The 26,863-nt window shown below is 41.3% G+C and overlaps 1 protein-coding gene across 5 annotated transcripts in view; it reads left to right on the plus strand.

Moving 5' to 3' along the window:
- The window catches only part of Nrip1 (nuclear receptor interacting protein 1), an 81,583-nt gene that overhangs the window by 41,808 nt on the left and 12,912 nt on the right, over positions 1-26,863 (plus strand). The window contains exon 1 of one of the 5 annotated variants that reach the window (XM_085685703.2): positions 25,659-25,678. The exons of the other annotated variants lie outside the window; for them this stretch is intronic. The gene's annotated coding sequence lies outside the window, so the exon portion shown is untranslated. Of the gene's footprint in view, positions 1-25,658; positions 25,679-26,863 lie in introns of those variants that run through there. 5 annotated transcript variants of the gene reach the window in all.

Raw genomic sequence — 26,863 nt, forward strand, 5'->3', positions numbered from 1 at the left:
AAATAGGGTTTGTGTTGATGATACTTGATTTGTTTTCTGCCCTAATCCATAAAAAATGCAAGGTTAATATCGGAAATAGTAATGTAATTTCATGCAAAAAGTTATTGTTTGAAGAAGAAAATGGAAGTGTTTAATTATTGTGAGCATGTCATAGGCTGGGTCTGCCATTGCTTGTATAAAGTGGTTACCTCCTGTAAGGCATTTTTGAGAAATGATGAAACATTTGGTTTGAGTTAACAAAGGAGGTGAGTGACCAGTAAACTCCAATCGAAACGACAGACTAGTAACGAGTGACTAGTAAACTCCAGTCAAAACGACAGACTAGTAACTAGTAACGAGTGACTAGTAAACTCCAGTCGAAATGACAGACTAGTAACTAGTAACGAATGACTAGTAAACTCCAGTCGAAACGACAGACTAGTAACTAGTAATAAGCGACTAGTAAACTCCTGTCGAAACGACAGACTAGTAACTAGTAACAAGTGACTAGTAAACCCCAGTCGAAACGACAGACTAGTAACTAGTAACGAACAACTAGTAAACTCCAGTCGAAACGACAGGCCTGCTCTTCAGCCTTGGTGCTCCCATGATTTATTCCGGGTCTTCAGCAGTCCGTGCGAGCGAGAGAAAGGAAAGCCATCCATTATTGTATTTGTAAGTTCTCAGGAGGAGTTTGCGTTCAGCTAGAGAACTAGAGACCTCTCTGGTCAGAAGAAGTAGCTGCTGCACCCCAAATCCATTTTGTTTGAACTGATGTGATACTGGGAAACAGGAATGGTAACTTTGAGCCAACTTCTATTCAGAAAACCTAGCAGTGAGGGTAACTTAACTGTTCTCCTTAATGTTTGTCTTCTCGCCAAGAAAATCCATAAAGCATTGTATTTTGAAAACTGCGTAAAATTAGCAGTGTTTGGTTGCTTCTCATTTTTCACATCTGCTCGCTTCCTCCGAGGAAGAATTTACATGGACCCTGCTGCTGTTTATTAGCAAGAGTTATTTTGTTGATGCATGTTATGTGTTCTCATGCCAAACTTTATTTATTTATATGGTGAAACCTTGGACTCCCTTCTCAACTTTAACGTTGGCCAAAATGAATTTTAGAAGAGGGCCCCTCCCAGGTGCAATGAGTTTGTTGGCATTTGCCAACACCCTTGTTTTACTGAGTTACCAGAAGCCGCAGTCACGCTGGTGGTGAGCGGATAAACATATAGGCAATACAAAAGGCTTAGGAAATCAGCAAGTTTAGCTGTTGCGGTGGTCCTGGAATCTGGCACTGGAGACTAAGACAGGGGTATTGACCCCAGGCTGGGCCGCCAGGTAGTGGTGAGAGGCAGCCTATCCCAAGAAACGATGTGGGGGAGGGGTGCTATCATGTAGATTTTCCTTTTAAGTAAAGTAAGATTACTGAGAACAGTGGACAACTTTGAATATATAAAAATTCATCATTGATAGTTATTTACTTATTTATTTACTTTTGATCTTTTCCATACACTTAACAATTTCAAGATTTTTAAGGTGGATATGTCTGGTTTTTATTTTCTAAAATGTATTTATTGGGATTGGGTATGTAGCTCAGTTGATAAAGTACAAGCACAAAACCCTGGGTTCAATTCCTAACATTGCATAAAACCAGACTGAATGCACAGGGCTGTACCACCAGCACAGAGGAGGCAGAGGCGGGAGACTGGGTACAAAACCACCCTCGGTTACACAGTAAGGTTCAAGCCAGCCTGAGGCACATTATACATACACATATACATATATATTATACACAAATTTATATATATATATGTATACACACATGTATATTTGAACACATGTTCATCAGAGCCATGGTCAAGTAAGCTTTGATATGGCTGGCCAAGTAAGCTTTGATCTTTCTGATATCTTTAGCAGGCTTGACATCAATAATGGGACAGTGTCGCCCTAAGCAAGACCTGGTAGGCCAGTGTGTGACAAGTTGAAGATATTTATATGTTTTCTTTATCATAGTTTATTATATAAACATACACAAAAAACCAGTCATACTTTTAAGAGCGGTAATGTATTTTTTTAATGAAGAAGTGGATTGAAGAAATGATTAGATTATTAAATATTAGAAACTGTATAAAGCATGGAAGGTGTCTGGAGCTTTTAATGTCCTATGTTATTTTTTTCCATATTTGTTAGCTCAGCTCCTTCAAGAAATGGAGTCATCCTAGGTAGTAACTAACAAAAGAAATTGACCCTTAGTAGGTGAATTTTTGAAGGACTCTATACTGAGCTCAACCTGCTTTCTTTGTCCAATAATCATTGACTTATTATTATTAAAAAAATTAAACAAAAAATGAATATCTTGGGTAGACTTGATGTTAATTGACTAGGAGTCAGTTTATCTTAAATATCTGAACATAATAATTTTTCTGCAGAAGGAACTGCTTTTGAGATAGGCCTTTACACTATGAAGATTTGTATATTATGTAATTTTCCTAGTCTGAGTAAATCATAGGTGACTTTCAACCAGTTTTTAGAGTATTCAACTTTTATGTTGGAAAAGCGATTTGTATAAAGACATAAAAATGGATAAAGATTTAGTTGGTTCTGATAGGTTGGGATGCCGCTGGATTGCCTGGGTTAGCAGAAAAAATATGTGGAAATGTCTTCCTAAAACTTTCTAAAATGCTACTGGGGCAAGCGGCACCGCAGTACATAGGACGTGGTCTGCCGTGCCTGAGTTCAGTCTCGCAGACCCACGTGGTAGGAAGAGACCTCACTCCCGCCAACGATTCGCTGACACACACAAACTCTGGCATGTGTTCTCACGTTAAACAAATAAAAAAGAAGACTTAAAAAAATAAATAGTCTTAAAAAAATAATACTCCTTCAGATCCAGAGAGCACCCCCTCCCCAGTGGAGGCCTGACGTCAGCTATTATAGAATTCTCTAGGTACTATACACTGTGTTGTATGTGCCCACCTGTGGTAAAGTCTAATTTAAAGCTAACTGCAGTGAGAGTTTAACAACAATAATGATAAGAAGAAATAATGTAGAAGTATGGTGTCAGAAATCTTTTGTGGAGCTGTCTTGGTCTTGAAGCACCTCACTTTGCACTAACCGTGCTGGCCCGAGGTGACTTAACCTGGAAAGCAACCCCTTGGCTGTGTAGAGATAATAATGCATTACCGTTTGCTTAGCACATAGCAGTTTGTCAGAGCATCTCAACTTCTGCACAAGGCTGCAGGAATGTGGTCTAGGCAAAACCCAGATCAGTCAATTTAATTGGAATTAATTACCATAAGTCAAGCTGGCCGCCACCAACCGGTTTGGCTGCCCCATTGGAGCGTCGCTGGCTGTGGGCAACCCTGGTAAGAGGATCTTGATGCTTGGCTCAAATGAAGTGTTGTTAATTTCCAACATTACTCCCATCTACTTATAATTCCCTTTCTCACAGCCAGCCATCTGATTTCAGAGGCTTAGCCTTGACCCTTTACCAAGGTCCTTGCCCCAATGTCTTAACCACCAGATTCCTCCAAAACTGTGATTTATTTGTGTTGTTTTTCTAGACATTTGATACTTGAGTGGTTGTCACAGCTTAACCATAGAAAGCCAACAAAACCTTCTTAATTAATCCTGACATCATTACAATGGGAAAAGCATAATTAACATTCCTTCTGAATTTGATATCTGTAAAGAATGGTTGTTCCTTGACTCTTACGAATAATTAAAACGACTAGCGTCATTTGGGAGGGAAATCTTTCCTGTACTAAACTTCCGGATGTGCTTGGAATTTCTGCTATTCTGTGATGGGTCCACATGACGTCAATAAAACAATAATGCGGAACCAGCTGTAAGCCCACTTTCTTGAACAGACCCTGGTCTTTTTCATTTGGGTGGCTAAGTGTCTTGATGCGTGCACTCTTGGCCATCTGAACATGGCGTGTTTCTAACAGCAAGGGTTCTTTTTTTTTTTCGGTAGTCACGATTTCCACTTCTGGTATCAGACTTAACTCCCATTTTCAAGCTGCTGATCCCATTGTGTTTCCACCCAGAAAGCTGGTTCCCGGGGTGGCCTGAGCAGCAGTGAGAAGTCCTGTGTCCTACATTCCCCTTGTCATACCTACCAAGTTCTCCTCCAGGCCAGTGCCTTCCCGTGTGTGCACAGTGAAGGCTCAGTTTCTCCCGTGTTTGCAGGCCATTTCTGTGCTCTCATAGCGTCCACTCTGATTCTCCAAGGCTTCTGGTGTGTCAGTGGAAATGAAGCAAAAGGCATACACATTGCATGTCCAGATATTGCACCAGACACTCGCAGGCCATGGTAGTAGTGCCCCACCCGGGGAAAGTTCCTACTTACCAGCAGGTTCTGTTCTTTGAGGAGGTGACAGGGATTTTAGAATGCGCTGTGTTTATCTTTTATTTCTTGATCTCATGGTCCTTCATCCCCTAAAGCGGTTCAGTTGGTAGCGCCCTTGGCCCAATCACGTGCCACCTCCTGGACTACTGCCTTTAGAACCGGTTCCCTTCTCTTTCTCCCCCGCCCATGTGTTTAACCTCAGTGCTTTCTTCATTTTCTTCGTGTATTTGTTTGACCGTTAGCCCAGTATGTTGTTGATTGGAAAGCTTGTAAAACTCATGCCAACAGGTGTGCCATTGGTTATCCTTGCAGCCTCAGTTCTTACCAAACAGCAGCTTCTTCATCAGCATTGACCAGACCATCTTAATGGTGAATTTGGAATGATGTAACTGCAAAGATGGAAAATGTTCCAACTCCCCCTTCGTCTTCTATTCATTTAAAACGGATACCCCTTTTCTTTCAACCAAATCTTGGGGATATTTCAACACAGAGAATACCCCCCCTTTTCTTTTTTTATTTGCCTTTTGTGGTACCAGACATAGAATGTATCTAAGGATTTGTGCATTTTAGGCAGTTCTTCCACCATTGAGCCACACCCTGCACTGGGGACATTCTTTATCTGGCATAGTTACAATGGACTAGAAAACAAACATTCCATTTGAAGACTGTCAACATGCTGCTCCCGGCCTTTCCCCCCAGTATATCATCAGTGTTGCTTAAACTTCCTAGATCTACTTTATATTCTTAATCATTTGAGGACCCAAGTGAGTTTTTGTTTTTTCTTTTGTCTAGGTCAGCTATAACCCCTGTTATTTCCCATATGAGAAACTTTAACTGAGAAAAGTTTGAAATGCAAAAATGCTCAAAGATGCAATTCCTTTGTCACTAAAACAATGGCACGTGGCTTCTGAATGACTGCACACATCATGGTACACACATGAAAGAGGCGCCAGAACACACAGCATTTACTCTCATGAAGGCCTTCTTGACCTCTTGTGAACCCTGAATAAGGACCCTTGAGCACCCTGGCCCATATTCTGAGATCACTGTTATGAGTATGCACTTTCCAGATTTCCAGCAGAATGTTCTTTGCATTTTTTTTAAATGGGACCCAACTTTTGTGTTTTAGATTTGTAAGTTTTCTTCTGAACTTCAACAGAGTTCATCGTGTTACCCACCCTTCTATTAATGTCTAGACATAGAATGTGCTGGAACCTCTTACCAGTGTCAGCGTGGCAGTCATACGACAGAGATGCCTACTCAAGGAGAAGTTATTTTATTTGTGGACATTCATAAGGTCAATCCTAGTCATGCACTGTCAGTGACCCTGGCTTTCAGGAGCTGTCCCTTTTTATGACTGGTGAGACTCCATGTCCTTCTCTTGTGGAAATTCTTCCCATTCGAGAGATTGTGGGAAGTTCGGCCATTAATGAAGTCTTACGATGAAGTCTGCGTTCTTTGGGGACAGTTGTAGGCTCCCCTTAAAGTCTTTCTTTCTCTTCTCCTCTGCGTGTCCTTCCCTTCCTCTTGCCTCAGCCTGACCCCAGATGCTGGCTCTCCTTTTGCTCTCTGGCAGATACTTCTTTGGCCCTAGTGACTCCTGCTTTTTTTTCTTCACTCCCTGCTCCCTTACCTTGGCTGATACTCTGTTAAATTCTTTCTGAGGTCTTAGCAGGACAGTCAGTCTCTAGAGGATTTAACGACTCTTCAATTCCCTGAGTACTGGGTCTTCCTGAGAGTTCTGGGAATGCAAGCGTGGACCTTGCAGCTAAATGGTAATCCCAAAATGACTACTCATCAGACTCTTGATTTACGAACAGCTCATAGCCTGTTATTGTATGGTGATGTCATGGTGGGAGCTGGGGATTTAGGATGATTGCCAGCGATAATCTCAAGGCACAACACGAAGTCCACAGAATATTGGGAGTCTTCTATTCTCTTAATTTTTTCTTCTAAACATAGTAGGCTCTCAGTAAATGTTTCCAGGTAGGTTTTTCCCTCACTAATGTTGTACGAAACTCTTAGCTTCAGCAACTGTGTAATAATTGAAGCCAGACCTCTACTCCACTTGCTCACCAGAAGGATGAGTTCAAGGTCAGCCCAGACTGTGTAGATTGTTAGACCCTTTCTCATATAAACAAAATAAACAGGAAGGAAAGCAGAAATGTGCCTTCACATTGATATAAAATGGTATATACTGCTTTTATAACAAGCAAAGCCTTTGCCTAGTAATAAAGATTGTGTTTGAATTACATCCAGTTAATATTTTAAATTCTTACTTCCTTGAAATTTCATGCAGATCTTATCAACACAATATTTTATACATCTAAGAAATCTGGTAGTTATTTTGTTTTCCTCTTTTACCATTCAAGAACATCATTTTTGTAGCACTATTTGTGACACAAATTGTGTCTTAAATCTTCAATCCTGATTTCATTATTTTCTGAGATGGTTTTGACTTTGCTGCCTGCAGCTTAACTTGACTGATTTCTTCTCTGAACCAACTGGTCTACCCATCTTCTCTCTAAACCATCAACAACCCTACAGCTTCTTTTGTTTGCTTGTTTTGTTTTTTTTTAAACATCATTTAATCAAATCATTTCCTCTAAACCTTCCATTCCCACCAGATAAAGGCCTAAGATCCTTGGCATGGCCTTGACTCAAAAGGCCTTGGTCCTAGTAGCATTGTTAGCCTAATCTCCAGACACAAGAGATAGTCACCCCTTCCTGTTCCACCTCCTCTGCTCTGCCTTCAAGTACATTTCTGTGGCCCAGAATAGTTGCCATTCTCTTCTGGTGGGTTAGCACATACTCCTATCTTTAGCCACCGTTCACCACCATCTGCATACACACAGGGAATAAAACCCAGGATATTCCTACCCGGTATGTTCAGTGCACCTGTTACATGTTTCCATCCTAATACATAGTAGTTACATGTTTTCATCCTAATGCTTAGTAGTGTATGATCCCCGACTTTTTGTGCTGAGAGCAAAGAAAGGATCTGCACGTGCAATGCGCCATCTTGGTATATGCTCACCAGGCATTGCAGCCCTCGCCCTCTATTTTTGGCAACCACATACCTGAGTTCAAGTGAGTGTGCGACTGATAATCCAGCAGAATCTTGAGTTTACGTATTCTGTTTTTCGGAAGGGAATAATTTCCAACCTCTTGGGCCGACATGAATTCCAAGCCTTACACTAACTACTCTGTTTTGTTCATTGTGCGGATGGAGTGCACATGTGCAGGTCAGGGAGCAGCTCTGTTCTCTCTCTTTACCTTGATTTAGGTTCCAGGCATCAAACTCTAGTAGCCTCGCTTGTGCAACAAGCGCCTTTACCTGCTGAGCCGTCTCCCGGTCAGAAACAGCAGTGCCCGGTTTATTCCTCTCAACTGCGTTCTGGGTGCGAGGACTGTTTTGAACAATCTTTTGTTTCAGTTTTCGAATAAGGATTTGACAACTTGCCTGCTGTCACTGCTCAATAAACTACGAAGGCCTTGCCTGGGAGAGACCAGACACCCGCTTCTTTTTCTTCTGTTTTCTGTTGGCTCTAGCAAAATAGCCAAGGCTCAATGGAAAGGGGAACAAAAGTGTTTCTCGGGGTCCTGTGTACAGATCAAGCATTCTGTGACATTTGCTTGGCTTCTGGTGAAGGCTTCTTGGGACATCTAACATAGCACAGAGGCCATCACATGGGGAGAGAAAAACCCCACCAGCTAAATGCTTATTTCTTCCATTATAGGGGTCTTGCCTTCATGACATCCTTTAATCCTAATTCCTTCTGCAGGGAAGGCGCCACCTGCTTAGCACCATTAGTGAATGAATTTGAGGATGCAATTTCTAACTTATAAATTTGGGGGAGACACGCTCCGGCCATGGCGAGCCTGAATTGCCGCTATCTTCTCTCTTGTGGTCTGTGCGTGGAGACTCTAAGAACAGTGACAAAAATGGCCTGCCTCTTACAAAAAAGAGGACTGGGCATTACCACGTTTTCCTCATGTCCCCTCTTAGTATGCTCATGGTCCTTTCCAGGATACATGATACTATTTGTCATTGTAGCGAGGTCTGTGCCGTTGCCTGATGGCTGTGGTTTAACCAGCCCAAAGCTTATTCTTCACAACCTAAAACTGCTAGATTAATGTCAGTGGAATGATTGTCATAGACTTAGGCTATCATTGTGCTACAAAGCTAAAAGATTGAACTCTAGGTTAAGTTTATCTCTATGACGCTAATGTATAGTCACTTGAATTCATTGTAAGCAAAATGGAAGAACTGTTTACTTTTGAGGGCTGATAGTTGCCCTATCCTGTTTGTGTTTTCTTGCTTACATTATTTGTTAGGGAAGAATGCTTCCAGGTGAGCCATCCCTCCAGAATGCCTGTGATTTGTTCTGTCCTGCCCTGGAAGGGTTAAGGGGAGACAACTTCCTGTCAAAGACCTTGTTTTTAATTTTGCTTCTCACACTGGCACTGATCCTGCTAAGAGCAGCCCAGATTAGTTCGGGAAACCTTTGAAGAGATTTAAGATGTCCTTCAGCCAGTTTGAAGGTTTTTGTCTTGCAAATCCAGTACAAGGGCGCCTGCAGGCATCTCAACCCTTGCTGGGTTGCTGCTGCCGCTCAAGGTCACGCTAACCCGCCCTGTGACATTCAGCAACAACAACAAAAAAATTATGCAGTGAAACTGCTCCAGCATTCAGTCAACCAAAAACTTCCTTAGTGAGAAACTGGGAAAGAAGTCTGTTTCCCCCTCTTCACTCTTTCTTTTGGGGGGGGGGGGCTTTATGAATTTTTTTTTCTGTAGGAAATAATCCCGGATTTCTGGTGTGTGTGATGACAAGGTCATTTCTTAATTAGAACACATGTAAAGAACAAAGCTAAATGGTTTCAAAACAGCTTTGTAGTTGATGGAGAGGATTTAAATTATTTAAAGAGATAGTCACCCATGTATGATGGAAACTGAATTCTGAAGGCATTAACTCTTTCCTCCCTATCTGCTTGCTGTTTCTTTGCTTGCTTCGTGTCTGACATTGCAGGGTTACATTCTAAAATAAAGAAAATTTGTGTAAATGCCTAGTTTATTTATTTGAGGCAGAACATAATTTGTAAATCTAATCTCAGTCCCGAGACAAACTTTGAATTGCGTTTTCTCTCCAGGACACCTAAATCCAGGAAATTTTATCAAATGGCCCCAGGAAGGACTCTTCCCTCTGGCAGCTGTGATTTATTTGTGCTGTGCTGGAGGGAGGTGAGTATAGGACAGCTGGGTCACCTTCCTTTCTCCTCCTGACATCACCCATTTCTGACGGAGGTGGCTCCCACAGCATTTTAGCCTTTTTCTTTAAAATCACCAGTCTCTATCATTCAGGTTTTTTAAGTTTCAAAGAATTGAAATGCATTTAAAATGAACTTTACAAAATTTGTTTCTGACCGCAGTTGACATTTGAAGGCTGCTGATACCATGTCCGTTAATCCGCAGCAGCCTTATTGGATTCCCTTTTCACAGGGGCTTGGTACTCTGCATGACTCCCCTTCTGTTGTGGGCTGTGCAAACTAACCAGTAGCCAGCATGGTAGAGTCCAGCAGAGTTGGCTTGTTCTACTTGAGACTTCTGCGTGACACTGCTGTAGTATTGAGCCCCAATAATGAAAGACAGTAATTGTATTGTTATCTTTATAGGTTGTATATACATATATATGTATATGTATATATACATACTATTAACAATAGTTATTTCCTTATATAAAAATTACATTTGGGTAGAGAAATTTTATATCAATTTTATGATATTAGCAGAACAGTTTTCTCGGCATTCAGACCTTGTTGCTCCCTCAAATAGGGCTGAAGCAGAATCTAGCCAAGTGGTTTATAATGATGTATAGTATGTTCACCTTGACTGTTTTAACAGATATTTTTGATTTTGTGGTCCTCACTAAAATTTTTAAGTTTGAGAGCTTAGCATGGTAGATTGTATAGGACTGTCTAGATAGAATTCATTAGACCTGTTCTTCTGCAGGATTTTCTTCCTGTCAAGAAACATGTGTTTGAGTCCATGAAAAGAAAAAGGATCCACATATCAAGACATATATTTTTAGGTGTGGATGGATATCTTAAAGGATTTCAGGTTTGCCAAAAGACATGTTGGAAGGGAATCTCTATGCGAGGACGTGCTGTGGTTCGCTGAGTCTTGCCCTTGCCTGGAGTCTGGTATGCCCTAAATGTCATGTATGACCCATGCTCACCTGCTAGTCATTTCTAATTTACTGTCCTAATTCATCGATTTGTTATCACTAATTGTTCTTCATTTACTTCTGTGTAGTTTCCAGTACCTAAAGGGTTGAAAGGTTGCTCTAATTGGCACCCGCAGCTGCTCTTTCTTTTGACAGGGGATAATTTTGCAGCCTATGCTTTGTGTGACAGCTGCCTAATTGGGCATTCTCCCCTTGTAGCAAGCCTGCCTCCTCCAGCCTCCCTGCTGACAAATGGAGGTGGATTATAGATGAGGACAAACTGACCCATTCGACCTTGCTGAGACAGCGGGGAGGGGCCTCCTGCTCCTTGAGGGAAGCTTTAGGTCATTTAGAGGACAAGGTCAGGAGCCAGGTGGAGAAATGACATGATATCACATGACAGTAGCCTTATGACTTGGTCAGCATGTCAAGGACAAAGGTATCCGTATTGATTAAGCATTACTGCAATACTTGACTGAATCCCCTAGTATTTCTTAGTTGTTGCTACTGATTTTTTTTTAAGAATAGGGAAGAACGCAGAGTAAATAAAGGAAGCAGGCAGAATAAGATAAGCAGTATTTTAACAGTGGTGCAGCATTTGTTTATATGAAATAGACTTGGTTGAGGAAGCTTCCTAATGAAGTTTGTTCAGTTATATGGAGCTTTCTATTCTGTTCTTAATTATAGCTTAGTTTGCAGCCCTTTGAATATCAGGACTTTTCAAGGTATTCAAACGTTAAGGCAGGCAAATGAAAATGAGGTACTGTGTGTTGTTAGAAAAGTATTTAACAACTTCTGTCATCACCCTGCCCAATGACTGGCATGCCTTTTGTGTGTTGAATAAAAGAAAAATAAGCCAAATGAGAATGCCTAATTAAGAAGAACCTTAAACCTCTAGATTTAAGGTATCAAATACACTCCTGTGCCTTCAAATTATCCAGTGTTACAGATACTCTTTAAACCATTTCTGAGACCTGAAAATATTGTTTAAATAGCATGGACTTATTCTTAGTGTAATAGCTTCAAGATAAACGGATTATTTTTCATTGTTATTATTAAGGCACATGCTTTTTTTGAAGTAGGTTTGAGCTATTCCATTTTCAGTGTAAAATCAGAGGAATCCATTGCTGAATCTATTAACCCTTTCATAATACTTGAAAATTCTATCTGTGAGTTATGTAGTGGGTAGGCCAGTGTGTAATAATGTCTCATTTTAAAAAACAGTATTTTAACACAATAGATCATGGGTCTCTTCAGTGGAAAAACGCTTGTTTTGGATGCTGTTAGATAGGAGTCCTCCGTTGAACAGTGGCAAATTTTATCCCCCTGAGATTAAAAACTGAGGAATGATAAAATATAATGAATTGTTTCACAGAATTAGACACATCTGTGTTTTCATGGCGTGTGTGTGTGTGTGTGTGTGTGTGTGTGTGTGTGTGTGTGAGCGCGCGCGCGTTGATTTTGCCTGCGCTGTGCATGTGTTGAGCTGTTCTCAAACCCTGACTCAGGCTTGGTGAAGGTTTAATCCTGTGCCCTTGTACATGTACACTTGATTAGTAGTTGTGGTTTTCTCAGCAGAAGACATACCGCCCTCCTCCTTGTTGGTCGGGACCCGGGCATTGGGGAGCTAAGGCAAAGGAGAAAGAAAAGAGGTTTTGCATTAGTATTCTATGAAAGCCTTACTGTCTGCAGAACAAATTGATTGCTCCGGTGTACCTGTGCTTGGCACCACTGCTGTGAGAGAAAGGTAGGGCTGTGATCTGTTTGATTGTATGACATATTGTGACACTCCAGGGATATTTAACATGCGCTCTTTCTCTGGCACGTGCTGTAAGTCTAAGGAAAGAAAAAAAAGAGAAAGAAATGAATGAGCGTGTATAGGAGGAGTAGGCTAAAGCTTGGTTCACTTCAGCCATGAGTTCATTCGAGTAAGATAATTTTGCTAAAAGGCAGCCACTAGGAACGTAAGCTGATTGATAACGAAACCCTGGAAAATCTTGAGGCACTAATGTGTTTCCTTGCTCGAAATGTGTCAGGCAAAGACGCGATTCACGCTAACTCTGGGATTTTAGCTATGAAGTAGGAGGGGTCATGGAAATTGTTGTGTATGTTTAGAAAATTATATTCAGTACATCATATTCTTAAAGGTGCAGTGGAGAGCAGAGGATCAGCAAGATATTTTATTTTAAAGAGAAGAGAAACAGCTGCTATGTTGTCTTAAACTGAATTAAGGAATGTGATATTGAGTTTATTCTTTCGATGGTTCCTCTGTATAAACATTATATTCTTAGATATCTGTGGTAGGAAAAGAAATTACGTGATCTCCTTTCTGATCGCTTTAAATGCAAACAAACCAAAACACTGAATTCTTTTCAGATTGGGACTTGTAGTGGGCAGTTTGGGATTGTCTATATGAACTGATGGATATTGTACTATGTTTAAGTATGATTCACATTTTTGCCGTAGAGTTGTGTTTGCTATTCCGAGGCGCTCATGAAGCATGGTCACTGCATATCTGGCAGTGTGCACATCTGTCTTGTGAGGGAAGAGAAGTGATCCATCCCTCTTGTCCCCAGTCTCTTGCCACATGTGAACTGTGGCTGTCCTCTGCCTCCTCTGCCCACGTCTCAGGCTTCTGAATACAGCGCAAGCACTCGATCTCAGAGCAGAACCATCTGCTAATACAGCGATGAATTAAAGTTGGTTCGTTATTTACTCTTACATTGCTGAAACGAGTTACTGCTTTGCGTGCTTAGATTAGGTTGTGCTTTCATGTAAAGGAACACATGTGTCCTATGTATACTTACTAACTTTGAAGCCTCATAAAGACTTCCAGCTACAGATGGATCTGTCCAGGCCATGGGCAGTGATCTAAATCCCCGCCCCCAACCCGTGTAGTTTTAAGGACAGTGCGGGAAGGGGGGGGGGGGGTAGAACAGCATTTCACACATTTGCTAACCTCAAAAACAAATATGCAAATTCTGACATAAAACAGTGATAAAAATTAGATACTTCAGGTCTTGATGTCTGGTGAGGATATGATATATTAAAATAAAATCCTTTTATATTACACAGCAAAATTAGCATTAGTAAGGATATTTTTAAATCAAATATAGCTATTAATTGTCTTAGTGCTGTGTTTTAGTGCAGCTAGTTGGTGGATTTCCAACTCTCAGAAAAGACAGAGAAGACATAAGCACAGAAGTCAGAACAAGAATGTTTTATTTTCCATAGTAAAAAAAGGTTGTTAAAGTCTTTCCTGGTGATAGCTTTAAAATTTTTAGGTACTTTTAAGATTTTGATTTGTTTTAGAAAGTTTTAAGTCTTTGTATGTATGTATGTATGTATGTATTTGTTTATTTAACCTCATATTGACTTTGTTCTTTGCCAGCCGCACACAGGTATTTCCTGTTACCCTTCCTGCCCGTGCTCTCGATCTCCTTCCATTCCTGTTCACCCTCACCGTCCCACTCCCACTCTCTTTGTCTTTCTGTTTTGTGACCCAGGCTGTGCTAGAGGCCACTGTGTGACCATGGGTTTGGCACTGTTCACTGGAGCCCTGGTGGGCTCACCTTAGGAACAGGACGGCAGACAAAGGATGGAAGTTGCGGGGCAGGGAGGAAGGCTCACCTTATGGAAACTGCTCTATTATATGCCAATTTTGAGAACATATAACTTGAAAATACTAGAGAGTTGGCAACATACATTGGCTGGAAGATGCTGGCTCTAAAAGCCAAGGGTTATTAGACAGAATTCCCAAAACATCCCCTTATGAGTTGTTAGTCTTTCACACTTTTGAAACAAATATTAGGCGTGCATATGTGCACACACATGTACAATTATGCATATAGGTACAGAAATACCATAATAAATAACCAAGGAAAATAGGGAGGGAAGACTACAATTACCAAAGACAAGTTGGATTTTTATATTTTCTTGTTTCTTATCAAAGACCAAGGACCACGGGCTATGTTTTGTTCTTCAGAGTGTCCGTGATGCTTCCATGTTGCCTGGCACATACTAGCTGTTCAGTAAATTGTTTTTGAACCACGGCAGATAGAGACCCCTCCTGCCACACACTTCCTTTCCCTTGTCTGTCTCCATCGTTGGTTTGTACTGAGCCTAGAGAAATGAGCTTTCCATGTCGGTTTTGCTTCTGAAAGTACTGTAGGGATTGAAGAAACAGAAACTCAGTTTTTCTGAACCATGTCTTTAACTTCTTTGGCTTTAGTTGTTGAGATGTCTGACTGAGCCTCATGGTGGTCCTCTGCGATTATATCCCTGGAGTCCTTTACTACAAAGTTATGACTTTCTTGTAGTTTCATTTGTGAACTTATGTGTCTTAACTAAGATCAGTTAGTTATTTTAACAGTTCAGGGAAACTCTATGCCAGCTTTAGTCAACAAGGCCTACGTAATTAAATTAGGAAGGAAGTTATGGCAATTAATTGAAGCCGTAAAGTGAAAATTATTCATGAGGACATCATGTGTGTGACACCTTCCTAAACAAACTACTTAATAAACAAACTTCTTTCTTATTTGGCATTTAACTTTTATGTGGGCCCGGACCAGTGCTCCTTGAACACCAGAAACAAGGAAAAGTACAAATACCAAAGTGTGTTGTCGGGGTTTCTGTCTTGCCTGGTTTCTGTCCTCCCACCAGATCCCACAGCTGTTTAGCCCCAAAGACATCACACAGAGGTCTATATTAATGACAAACTAATTGGCCCATTAGCTCAGGCTTCTTATTAACTCTTATAACTTATATTAACCCATTATTCTTATGTATGTTAGCCACATGGCTCTGTACTTTTTTCAGCGGGGCAATCACATCTTCCTTCTTCTGTGATTGGGACAGGACTGGGGAGGAATGGGCTTCCTCCTTCCCAGAATTCTTCTGTTCTCGTTGGCCCACCTCTACTTCCTGTTTGGTTGTTTCACCTATACTTCCTGCTTGGCTACTGGCCAATCAGCATTTATTTAAAACATAATTGACAGAATATAGACCATTGTTCTGCACCAAAAATGAAGTTTGCTTTTTATATTTTCTTGTTTCTTATTATAGAAATAATAAACACAGGAACTGGCAGAGTTAACGTCAGAGTTAGCGTAATCTTGAGAGCACCAGACTCCTGTAGGTTGCTGCTTTGCTCAGCATCCAGACTGGGCCTGACTCATATGTCCTCTAGCTCCTTGAAGCTACCGTTCTGTCATAGGATAGCCACTGTTTATTGATTTCACTGACATATTCGTGTTGCTCAAGTTTTACACCTGTAGCCACAATTAAACTAGTTTATGACTAAATAGAATATAAACTGAAGTAAATTGACACCATACATGAACATACACGTGTTTGCATTTGTGTGTGTGTGTGTGTGTGTGTGTGTGTTTTATGTTCATATATATCACTTACTATTATGGATCGCTGCCTGAGGATATAAAACCAGAATTACCTTTATGCCAAGGATAGGTGACAATATTGTGAAACACCAAGAAAAACAAAAGTTTTAAAGAAGATTTTATGGTGATCTGTAATAAATTTCTGAATAGTCCATTCATAAATACAGTGTAGTCTCTTGATTTTTGTTAGGGCGGTGTCTTCTTAGGACTCCAGTCATCCTGAGCTGAGAGGGGCAGCACTTGCTGAATGGAAGCAGAGGCTTTCAAGGCAGATTAAATACTGAGCTGTTGTCAAGGCCGTGAAATGGGCTGGCTGTAATCTCCTAGAGAGGTCAGACTTCTGGGGGTGGAGTGGATGTCTACCGGTCTGTCCCTCCAGATAAGAATCCAAGGAGGTCCGTGCAGCTGACAAGACTTGATTTCGCCAAGGGCATGTAAGTCCCATCCACCTAGGTTGATATCAATGGCGAGGTATTATTTGCAGGGGAGAAATGAACAAAGAGTTAGAGATTCTTGTAGGAAGCCAAATCAACCAAGCGTGGAGGCAATGAGGAAACCAGTGTGTGCTGGACCCGTGGTTTAGGGACTTGATCTGTCACGTGAACACAGATAAGGTTTTTAGCTTACGCATCATAGAGTTGGTGGTTTAACTGTTTCCAGTCCATCCCGTTATGGGAAAGAAATCTCCAGGTGGGGTCCTTTAGTTCAACAGCTGGGCAAAGTGTCCCAACAAATTAATCTCCTCTGCAACATGGGCTGTTTCAGCCTCTCTCCTAATGTTACCACGAGGATTAGTTGGAGAGACATAGAAGAGTCATGGAGCATCACGTATGAGATGTTGACTTTGCAGTCACATTTCCCCTTTAGACAGACTTGCCTCCACTGAGATTTGCTGATGGCACTTTTTGCACTCATTGCTGAGGGTTTGGCCAGGTCACTGTACTGTCATGCATCCAAGAGCTGTTCTGATGGTGCAGTTTCCCCCTTTCACTGAGGCTGGGTTTTTACTGATGTTTACCTATTAACTTTTGCTTCCGCTTAACCTAATATAAAGCCTGTGGCTTCAATAATAATACAAATTTCCCCAATGCACGCATTTTGTCTCTGTCAGTTACATAGTTCTTATTTTTGTATTTGTATTGTTTTTATTAAGATACTTATCAAGTCGGTACATAATTTTTAGTGAGCAGATTTCCATATGTCAGGGAATTATGTATCTCAGTCAAAAATACAGTAATGTTCTGGAAACGAGCAGTCGGAGTGGAAAGGGACTTTTTGCCCAAATCGTTGCTTTTGCTTTCTTTAGGTGATGCTCGGTTAACAGACTCTAGGCTTCTTGCTTCATTTTTTCCTTTAATCGTGGAAATTTCTGAGCAGTTAAAGAATTTGGAGTCGTTTTTAAAATGATTATTTTAAAGAAAACAGGGGCAATATGACTTTCGAAGAGTGACTGTCGAATTGATTAGCAGTTGGGTGGCTCCTCCAACAGACAAGAGCGTGGAATGTTAGGCCTACCTGATTTGCTGTGAGTTTAAATAATGTTTTTCTTTTTCATCATACAGTATTCTGATTGGAAAAGAAGAAATTATTAATTCTGTGGGGCATAAAAATAACCATTTCACTTATATAGTGTAAAACACTTTAGTGTTTACAGGGCAGTTTGAATAGTTGTGGGGATCTCTTCCGTTTCACCCCCTGCAGGGAATCCGAACCCATTGTTTCTCGGAATTCTATGCGTGTGTTTGTGTGTACTTCATGACTAGACATGCATTTGCTTGATAAAATGTGCCTCGGATGCCCTATAAAGAACGGAATAAAAATAGCCTTTCCTTATAGCCAGGAAAGTCTGGCGGTGGTGGAAGACTGTGGTGACTTTTTTTAAAAAAAATAAAACGAGGGAAGAAAATTTAGACTGTGAAGAAGGCCCAGCACAGCAGGGTCTCCTGGGCACATTGTCTGGGAATGGGTGTAGAGACTATTTAGTTGTGGAAACAGGGTCTCCTGAGCACTTTTCCAGGGACTGGGTGTAGAGACTTTGTTGTGGAAAGGCTTGTTTCAGGAAGTCACATTTAAGTTGGCGAGGAGAAGCAGGCTGTGGAGCTAGTCATGAGAGGAACCAAGAGGAGCTCTCTGGGAAGGAACTGCACACATTGAAGCCTGAGGTAGAAAAGCACTGTCTATCCATGGTCAAAGATGCAAGGGAATCTGTGTGACGTCAGAAAGCCACGCATGGCTGTTCCCATTGGGGAAGACAGTGAGGATGAAGGACACACAGCATACAGCTAAAACATTCCAGTAAAGCTTGAGGATTTGTATTGGTTTTTACATGTTATGGATTAAATAAAACAATATTTGCTAATTTTACCTTTCTTCCAGCGTTTAAAAGTGTTTCTATTAGGAAAATTAAAATTCTATCTTCTTTACAGTTTTGCTGACGTTGCCTGGAGAGAGGGCCTGGATGACGTGAGCTCATTCTTCAGGCTTACTGTGGCTGTCAGGCCTTGGATTCTCAGTAGTGGGATAGAGAGGAACTTCAGCTTTAGCCCAGATGCAGTCAGACGCCTACCATGGGAATGGATAGCATGTGTGACAGTGAGCTCTGGCTACAGTTTGTAGGATGTGCTTTAGGGGTCTGGTGAGGAATAGCGCGATAAAACACACATGCGCAGGCACAGCACAAAGCCAGTCAGCACCACAGTCGTCAGATGAAGGTGTGGGTGTCGGCCTTGGGTCGGATCACAAGCCTGAGAGCCAGCTTTCTGTCATACAGTCAAGATTTGCAATGTTAAATCTCTCCCAAACTCCCGCAATCTTGGATTCACATTAGCATTACAGTTTTAGAATAGTTCATAAACACGCGCTTATGATCTAAGCGTGTCCTTATTTGTTGGGGGCTGTATCCACCTCAGCTCTCCAAGGCTTACACATCTATTTGTTTCATGTTACTGACTTGGGCTGGAGCTCACTGTGTGGGCAAGGCTGCCCTAGAGCTCATGGCAATCCTCCTGCCTCAGCTTTCCAAGTGCTAATACTGTGTGAGCCTTTCTCCCTGACTTCAACAGTAAATTTTAAGGAAATTAAACTGTTGTTGTCTTTTCTTCTCAGTTAACAGTGCTAAGTTTCTGTTGTACCATCTGTCTGCTTACCTTTTACAGTTATGCAGTTAAAAGGCAATGCAAAGTAAACAAGAGTTATATATATAAATATATATATATATCAATATATAAATCTTCATCCACATATCATACCATATATGATATTGCCAATATCATAGATTTCTGTGTTTTCATCTCACAATTTGTCATACAGATGTGCGGAACTCAACTTGACACTTATTCTGAATACAAACTCCAAGAAGTTCTATTTTGTAATGTTCATGCTATCAAATAATCACACTAGAAAATAATTACCAAATTTAGGGGCAGTTTTAGTGAAACATAAGTTTTTGTTTCCATCAGAATGAATTGTTTTGTTTTTTGTTTTTTGTTCTTCTGCTTTGTGACAAACTTTGTACAGTGTACATACGTTTTTGGTGGGTCATCTTCCTCCACGAATGAGCTTTTTTATTTTGTCACAAACCCATTCTGCAGGTAGACATCTTGAGGCAATGTCAGGGTTTTTTTTGTTGTCATGCAAGTTCGGTATTCTTCCCTATAAATGAATGGAGAAACCTAACCGCTTTCATCATATTATAGTTCAATATCCATTTTTATATAAACCATACACAGAGTGAACTTGTAGATTGTTCAAGTGATGTCTTTGTCTCTTTATTTCAAAAAGAGTTTCTTTAGGTTTTGTAATGTATTCATGAGGATGACTTCTGAGTACTTATTCAGTAAGGACTTATTCTGAGTAAATAGCTCAGGGTAGGGAGAAAAGGAAAGAAGAGTCCTCGAAGGAAAGGCCTGGATGAGGTTTCTTAACCTGTTAAATGTAAGCAAACAGTATTTTCAGTCTTCTCTCAGCTTCACCCGTAGGGTGCTTTGTAAGCCTTTGTCCTGTACACACGGTCTCCAAGACTGTTGTGGGGAAACTGGGCAGGAGAATGACCACTTGTGTCTTTTTCTTTTTCCTCCCTTTCCATACAAGAGTGTATTAATGTCTTTCAAAAATAACATTCATTTTACAACTTTTAATTGCTTGTATGTGTGTATGAGTGGAGGTGTGTGCACACGAGTTCCCGTGCTGCAGAAGTCACAAGTATGGAGCCCCCTCTAGCTAGGGATCCCCTGTAGTTAGAAACAGTGGCGAACTGCCTGCCATGAATGCTGGGAATCAAATTCAGGGTCTCTGCAAGAGGAGTACAAGCTGTTGGCCACTGAGCCATCTCTCCAGACCCCCTATATTAGTCTTTTCATTAGAAGCAAACTTGGAATCATATGTAAATGTTTCCCTTTTAATGCCAGTCATAATTATCAATAAAGCTTAACTGCAAAAGGTCTGCGGTGTTACCCGGAAGTGCTGTTTCCTTTTTAGAAGCGAAGGAACATTGAATAGGCGTTTTATACCATCTGGAGTAGGAAGTGCATGCTTGCGCCTGGAAGGAACATCTGTGCTAAAGGGCAAAGCACAGCAGCAAAGGCCAGGGATCACATCCAGCTGTGCTAACCCTTTGCAATAAGGAGGTAAAATAGCCAGAGCCTGGGCAGGAGCTTGCTGAGGAATCATCCAGAGGAACTTCTGGAGCCCTCTGCTTTTAAACAAGTAGAGAAAAGGACACGGACGAAATAACGTGCTTTGTTTTTCTTCAGTGTCTTTGGTAGCAACAGAATTCAAAGAAATCTGTCCACGTGGCCTGATCTAGGTTTCTGTCTCACCCCCTCAGCCGAGTACTGTTAGCAAAAAGCAAGGTGCATGAAGGAAGTGATTAAGTGCAATGTGGCCAGAGAGCTCTAGCCGTAGAACTTCTGCCTCTGTTTTTCCACATTGTTCTATCATGGGTCTGTAATCTACGATTAGGAACTTTCAAAGTTTAGGAAGAGCTGGAGATGTGTAAAGGCCCCGTGGTTTACAGAAGCAGAAGAAACGAGCTGCTTCTAGTGCCCAGGTACAGGCAGCCTTCCCTGGCCGAGAGTAGCCCTTCTCCTTACTCCCCTTCACTGATGAGCTTTGATATAGTGGGAGGGCTGCTTGCTGTTAGATGTCATGTCTACTTTCCATTCAAAATGGGGCCATATTTGTCCAGTGATGGTGTAAGTCGGTTAAATCATGATCTATCTTACCGTCTATCTCAACATCTTAACATCTGGCCTTGCTAGCCAGTGTCAGCTTCACATTCACCCACCATCTTCTCAAGTGTAGCTTGGGATTTTATACATCTGCCTACCCATACGGCTTGAATTCCGTGGTCTCCTTTAAGACCCCATCTCTGCCACTCTGTTCTTACTTTTGCTTCCTGACAGGGACTCTTAACATACCATATGCATAACACCAAGGCTTCAAAAATCGCACTCCCAATCACAGTTAAGCATTAATAATTGCATTGCTTAAGAGAAACCCATGGTCTCAAGGGATGGCTCAACCATTAAGGGCGAGTAACCCATCCCAGTATAGCATTTCCCAGGGTTATTTATTTATTTTTAGGTGCTTTTTTGTTGGGAAACCGAGATGAACGTGTTAATTCTGTAATGTAGTTCTTCAACCACTTTTCACTTCAAGTTCAAAGTCTTTCGAGTTCTAAATGCCAGGAGTTTAAGCCCTGAGAATTAGTATGGTGGAAAACCAATGAGTCAACCACGTAAGAGCAGGAATGGAGGGAGGCAGGAATAAAGGGGAGGAAGAAATGTATGCCTACCTCATTCTGGAGTGGAACTGACGCTGGTGCCGCTGAGAAGCATTACTGAATCTCACCGGATGGGTGTCCTTCTGGTCTCCAGTATTGGGCAGCTCTCTTAAACTCAGTTGTCCAGATTCTTGTCGTGTAGTAGACTTAGAAGGTGAGCGAAGGAAAATGGGCAAGGAAGTAGGATGCTTATGTTCTCTGACATCTCCCTTTCCTTGCGTTGATGGGAGGAGCCACATACTTAGGTTCCACGTGAAAACGCTTGCCCAAATCTGAGTATTTACTGGCAGGAGTCTTAATCATTCTCTTTGTGAGTGAGAATTTTATATAAAAAATTTCAAGTCCAAGTCCCCCAACACCACCCTATTCACACATACATACACCACATGCATGCATGCTTGCCTATAATATGATATTTCTATCCATGTGTATGCACTAACTTCAAGTCACTAAAATTGCCTAACTCATATGAAAATAAAGAATTATCTACTTTTAAATTTCACAGGAGAAAAATTACTAGATGCAGGTAATGGTGACTTATAAAGAGGACATAAAGATAATTGTCTAGTCTCACTCTGCCATGTTGGTTGTTAGTTTTGGTGGTGGACAGGCGCATGCAGACATCTTCACTAATGGAAGTACAAAATCCATCGTGTAGCTACTTTGGTCTGGTTAATTTGACTGTGATGTGTAATCATTTTTTTCCACGGATTTTTTTTTTTTTTTTGGACGGGGCAGGGGCGAGTGTTACAGTACAGTTAATATAAATTTTTGAGGTACATTTATTGGGATAGAAGGGAAATAGTAAAACTATTTAAAGTCAGAAGTTCTTCACCATCGTTGAGTTTCACACAGCTGCAGGGCTAACTTCAGGAAAGGACATGTGGAGCCAGATGGCCTGTGCTGGCCTCCTTCCCATTCCTGCAAAAGATATGTTATTCCCTCCCAGGGTAGCGCAGGCAAAGAGCTGATTATGGAATTAAAACAACCAATGTCCAATTAACCCCTGTTTTGGTCAGTGTTTCCTACACAGTTTGAGTAATTGGCATCCTTTCATTCCATCAGGGGAAGCAGCTGGATTCTTGGTTAGTGCAGACCCCCGGGAATAAGATAGCTGAAATGCTCTTATCATCAGCTCTGCCCCTACCAACTTAAGAGTGACCTTGGACATCTTATTTCCTTCTTTGTGCCATTAACTTCCCTTATTTGAAAAGTAGAGATGTGCATTGCTCTTTAACCATTCAGGAGGGGAAGTTGCTATAGGAAAAATGAGAATAATAGCACTTCTATTGGCAGAATTCTCTAGGGTCGTAGATTTGATGTGTGGTCTGTGTTTCACATTATGAATACAGTATCTCAGCAAAGGTATGGTTGCATGGGGCAGACACCACCTCAACCAAGTCTAGTGCAGGGGAGTTTATAACAGACATGCACCGGCTCTTCAGGAACACGGCAAGAGACCTCTGCTGCTCCGTGAAACCCCATGGCCAGGCTTCATTTCTGCTGGTTTTCTTTCTCTTCCACCTCTCACTTGTGACTCTAACTTCTCCACTCTTCTCTTGCTGCATATCACTTTTGTGTGCACTTGTGAAATGTGACTTCATCAAAGCCACAAGTAATGACATTTTCTTTCTCGGCATTCTACATCCCAGGAGAGCAAATGATTGGTGCATTTTGGTTAAGTTTACAAGTGGTTTAAGGAGAAGGGCTAAGCTCGGTGGTGGTGGCTCACGTCTTTCATTCCCGGAACTTGAGAGTTCAAGGCCAGCCTGGTCTACAAGAGCTAGTTCCAGGACAAGTTACAAAGAAACCCTGTCTCAAAAAACCAAGGGAAAAAAGGTCTAAGGAAAGAAATCTTACTAAGCATCTTTCATACATACAATTTCTCCTTGATTTAAACCTATAGCAAAAGATTATACAGTTACAGAATTTTCTGGGTTAATTACCTTGTGTCATGTATACAAATGTGCCCGCCTCACAGGTCTGCATTGAATATACTGAAAGACTCAGCAGGTAGTTTTCACTACCTATAAAATATCAGGCATGGGAAGACAAAGGCAGGTACAGTTCACCCAACATCTAGGACCTTGATGGGGGGAAGAAGCAGGTGTCAAGAAACAAGTTAAAAAAAAAAAAGCCAGGCGTTGTAGTTTGTCTCTGTAATCTCAACACTCAGAAAGCTAAGGCAGGCTTGGGAATTCAAGGCCAGCCTCTGCTACTTAGTAAAACTGCCTCAAAACTAAATAAACAAACAAGCAAAAACTGAGAGTAAGTTCCCTAGCTTGATGATGTCATCCATCTATAGATAACAGAAATTACTAGGTAAATATAGTCAATATTTATAGTATATATTTATGAATATAAATGAATGTATGAAGTAGATCCTATCATTCCTTTCTCACAGCTTAAACCAAGCCCCAAACTAGAGCAGTAGATTGACCAGAATTGCTGGCCTACTTAGGTGCAGAGTCAAGACTCTAGAGACAGCCCTCCTCAGCGTTGTACTTTGTAGTCCTTCTAGAATAAAAAACAAACATTAGAATAGCAGAAAAAATATTTTCAGATAGGAAATGTTATCTTACAATTTCCAAGTGCCGTGAAAGCTTTTGGTGGAGCTTGGACATCCAAAGGCTGGAATTCCAGGGACCTTCATTTGGTTTTGGCTTAGCCACTGACTGAAGCCGGCAACCAGACTCTTAGTTGTTCCAAACTTTAGTGCCCTTGCCTGATAAAATGTTAATGAAGGTCTCCTGAGGGAAATCCAGGAGAATTGTATATACACACACACACACACACACACACACACACACCCTGTATTTCCTCAGAGGAGGGAATGGAGCTGCAGCATGCCCATGGAATGCAGAGCTTTGAAAGGCATAACACACTTAGTAGGAGTCAATAGTTCATGACACGGTGTTCCCAGGAGTTTCTAAGTCGCTATTTTGACCAGTCAAGAGTTTATGAAAAATCGTGACTTTATAGCCCCCAGAGACCTGAGGATTTGTCATCTCTCTAGTGTCCTTTCACAGACTTCTCCCAACAGGAGACTTTTACTGTCTCACCTAGACCTCTGGGTGGAGAAAGCTAGTCAGTCAGTGGCGTGACACAGTTTGAAATTATTGCCTTTGTTCGGTGACTCCCAAAGGACTGATGATCCGACTGAAAAAAGCCCAAAGCTATGTCAATAAAGTGTGTGCTGGCTTATCTCAGCACCCAGAGGCAGTCCAGCGTACCAAGGCGGACGAGGCAGGAGGATCTCTGGGACTCACTGGCCAACCAGCAATTGTGAGCTCCCAGCCCTAAAAGACCCTGTCTAAGAAAAGAAAAATATGGATGGCTCCTGAGAAAAAAAAACACCCAAGGTTGACCTCTGACCTCCGTGGACACACATGCATGTGCACCAACACAGATGTGAACACACACAAGAAAGCGAATGAGAAAAAGACTAAATTAATACATAAAACGAGGGACCGATTATAGACCAGTACAAGGAAGAATTTATCTTTTCACCTGTGCCAACATTGAGCAAATTCTCTGAACAAGTGTCCCTTCGGAATGTCTCTGCTATGTCCAGACTGTGTGTGGCCACATTTACTCCCCAAGATGGTTCTGTGCATTTATAAACAACAACACATTAAGGAATGACTAACTTGCCCAAGGGTAAACAGTTGATAAATCAAAGACCCAGAAATTGAACACAAGCCTCCCAGCCTTGAACCCCTGGTTAAGTAAGACTTAGCACTAATATTAAGAATGAATAGTCTGTACTTTCTGTCACAGAATAATTAGTTCTTTTGGTGGATTTTTAGAAATCAGAGAGTTAATTTTATTTAATGCCATTGCGGACTCTGCTAACGGGAGTGAACCCGGACCTTTGATTTTTTTAATGCAGGTCCCAGAAGTGGTTTTCCCACAGATGAGTGTTTTCCAGGCCCACAGAGGTATGCTCGTCATCCCTGTCAGTATTCAAGGAAGCCCAGCTTGGGCTGTGTCGGTTTTTGTTGAATTGCTTTTCTGATTTAGGTCTTAAAGGGTGGCTTTCTTGTTAGTACCTATTCATGTATGCTTGTGTGTGTGTGTGTGTACTTGCGCGTATGTCCAGTGCATGTGTGCGCACATGTGTGCCCATGTACATGTTATGAATGCTGGTGTATACATGCCAGGATATGCATATGGAGGGGAGAGAAAAATCTCAGTGTGGCTCCTCACCCTCCATCTTACGTTAGACAGGTCTCTGCTGTTTATCCGTTGTGAGTGCACGATTACCTGGCCCACAGATTCCCAAGGAGTCATAGTCTACCGTCTATCTCTCCGGCAGGGGTGATCGGATTACAGACACATCTGCCACGTGTCAACTTTTAAGTGGGTTCTGGGATTTGAACTCAGGTCCTCACACTTGCACAGCACGTGCTCCAGCGCACAAGCCATCTCTCCAGCCCCACTTTTACACATTCTGTGGAATCACTTTAGGTTAAGATACTATTTTTATTTAGTCAAACTAAGTGAAAGCCAATATTTGATACTGTTCAACTATATGGGTATAAATGGAATCTAGGTTCTTTAATGAATGAGTGTTAACTTCAGTGTTTAATATTTAAAATGGGCATAAAGAGTACTTTCTTGGTTATATTTGATACAGTAAAATCACAAGGCTTTTATGTTAGAAAAGTTCCCTTACTTTGCCCCATCATAGTTATTTTTATAATATATGTGATATCATCAGCTTTAGACAACAAGTCTCTTTCAGTGTGAAACTTCCTTCCTTGATATATCGCCATCCAAAAAATTTCACAAATACTATTTCAATTACAAATGAGTGTTTTCATCTTTCTGTATGGGCAACTGTTGGAAAGGGGGAAATGATAGAAAACACAGGGTACCAGTATTTTGAAACATAGGCTTCCTCTTGACGTGATCTTTGTATGGGTCTTCCTAATATGGCTGACACAACATCAAAAAATGATTGTTTTAAAAATGCATATTTCTTCTTCTTCTCTGCCAGAATAGCAAGTAGTCACTCATGTCAGATTAAAGCAAGCAGCTTTCATTACTTCTGGGGATTTTTATTGTTGTTTGTTTGTGTTACTATGGACTGAGCCCAAGGCCCTGTATTTGTTCCCCAGGCA

The sequence above is a fragment of the Myodes glareolus genome, chromosome 2 (assembly GCF_982192425.1).
Source record: "Myodes glareolus chromosome 2, mMyoGla1.1, whole genome shotgun sequence".
NCBI classification, from domain to species: domain Eukaryota; kingdom Metazoa; phylum Chordata; class Mammalia; order Rodentia; family Cricetidae; genus Myodes; species Myodes glareolus.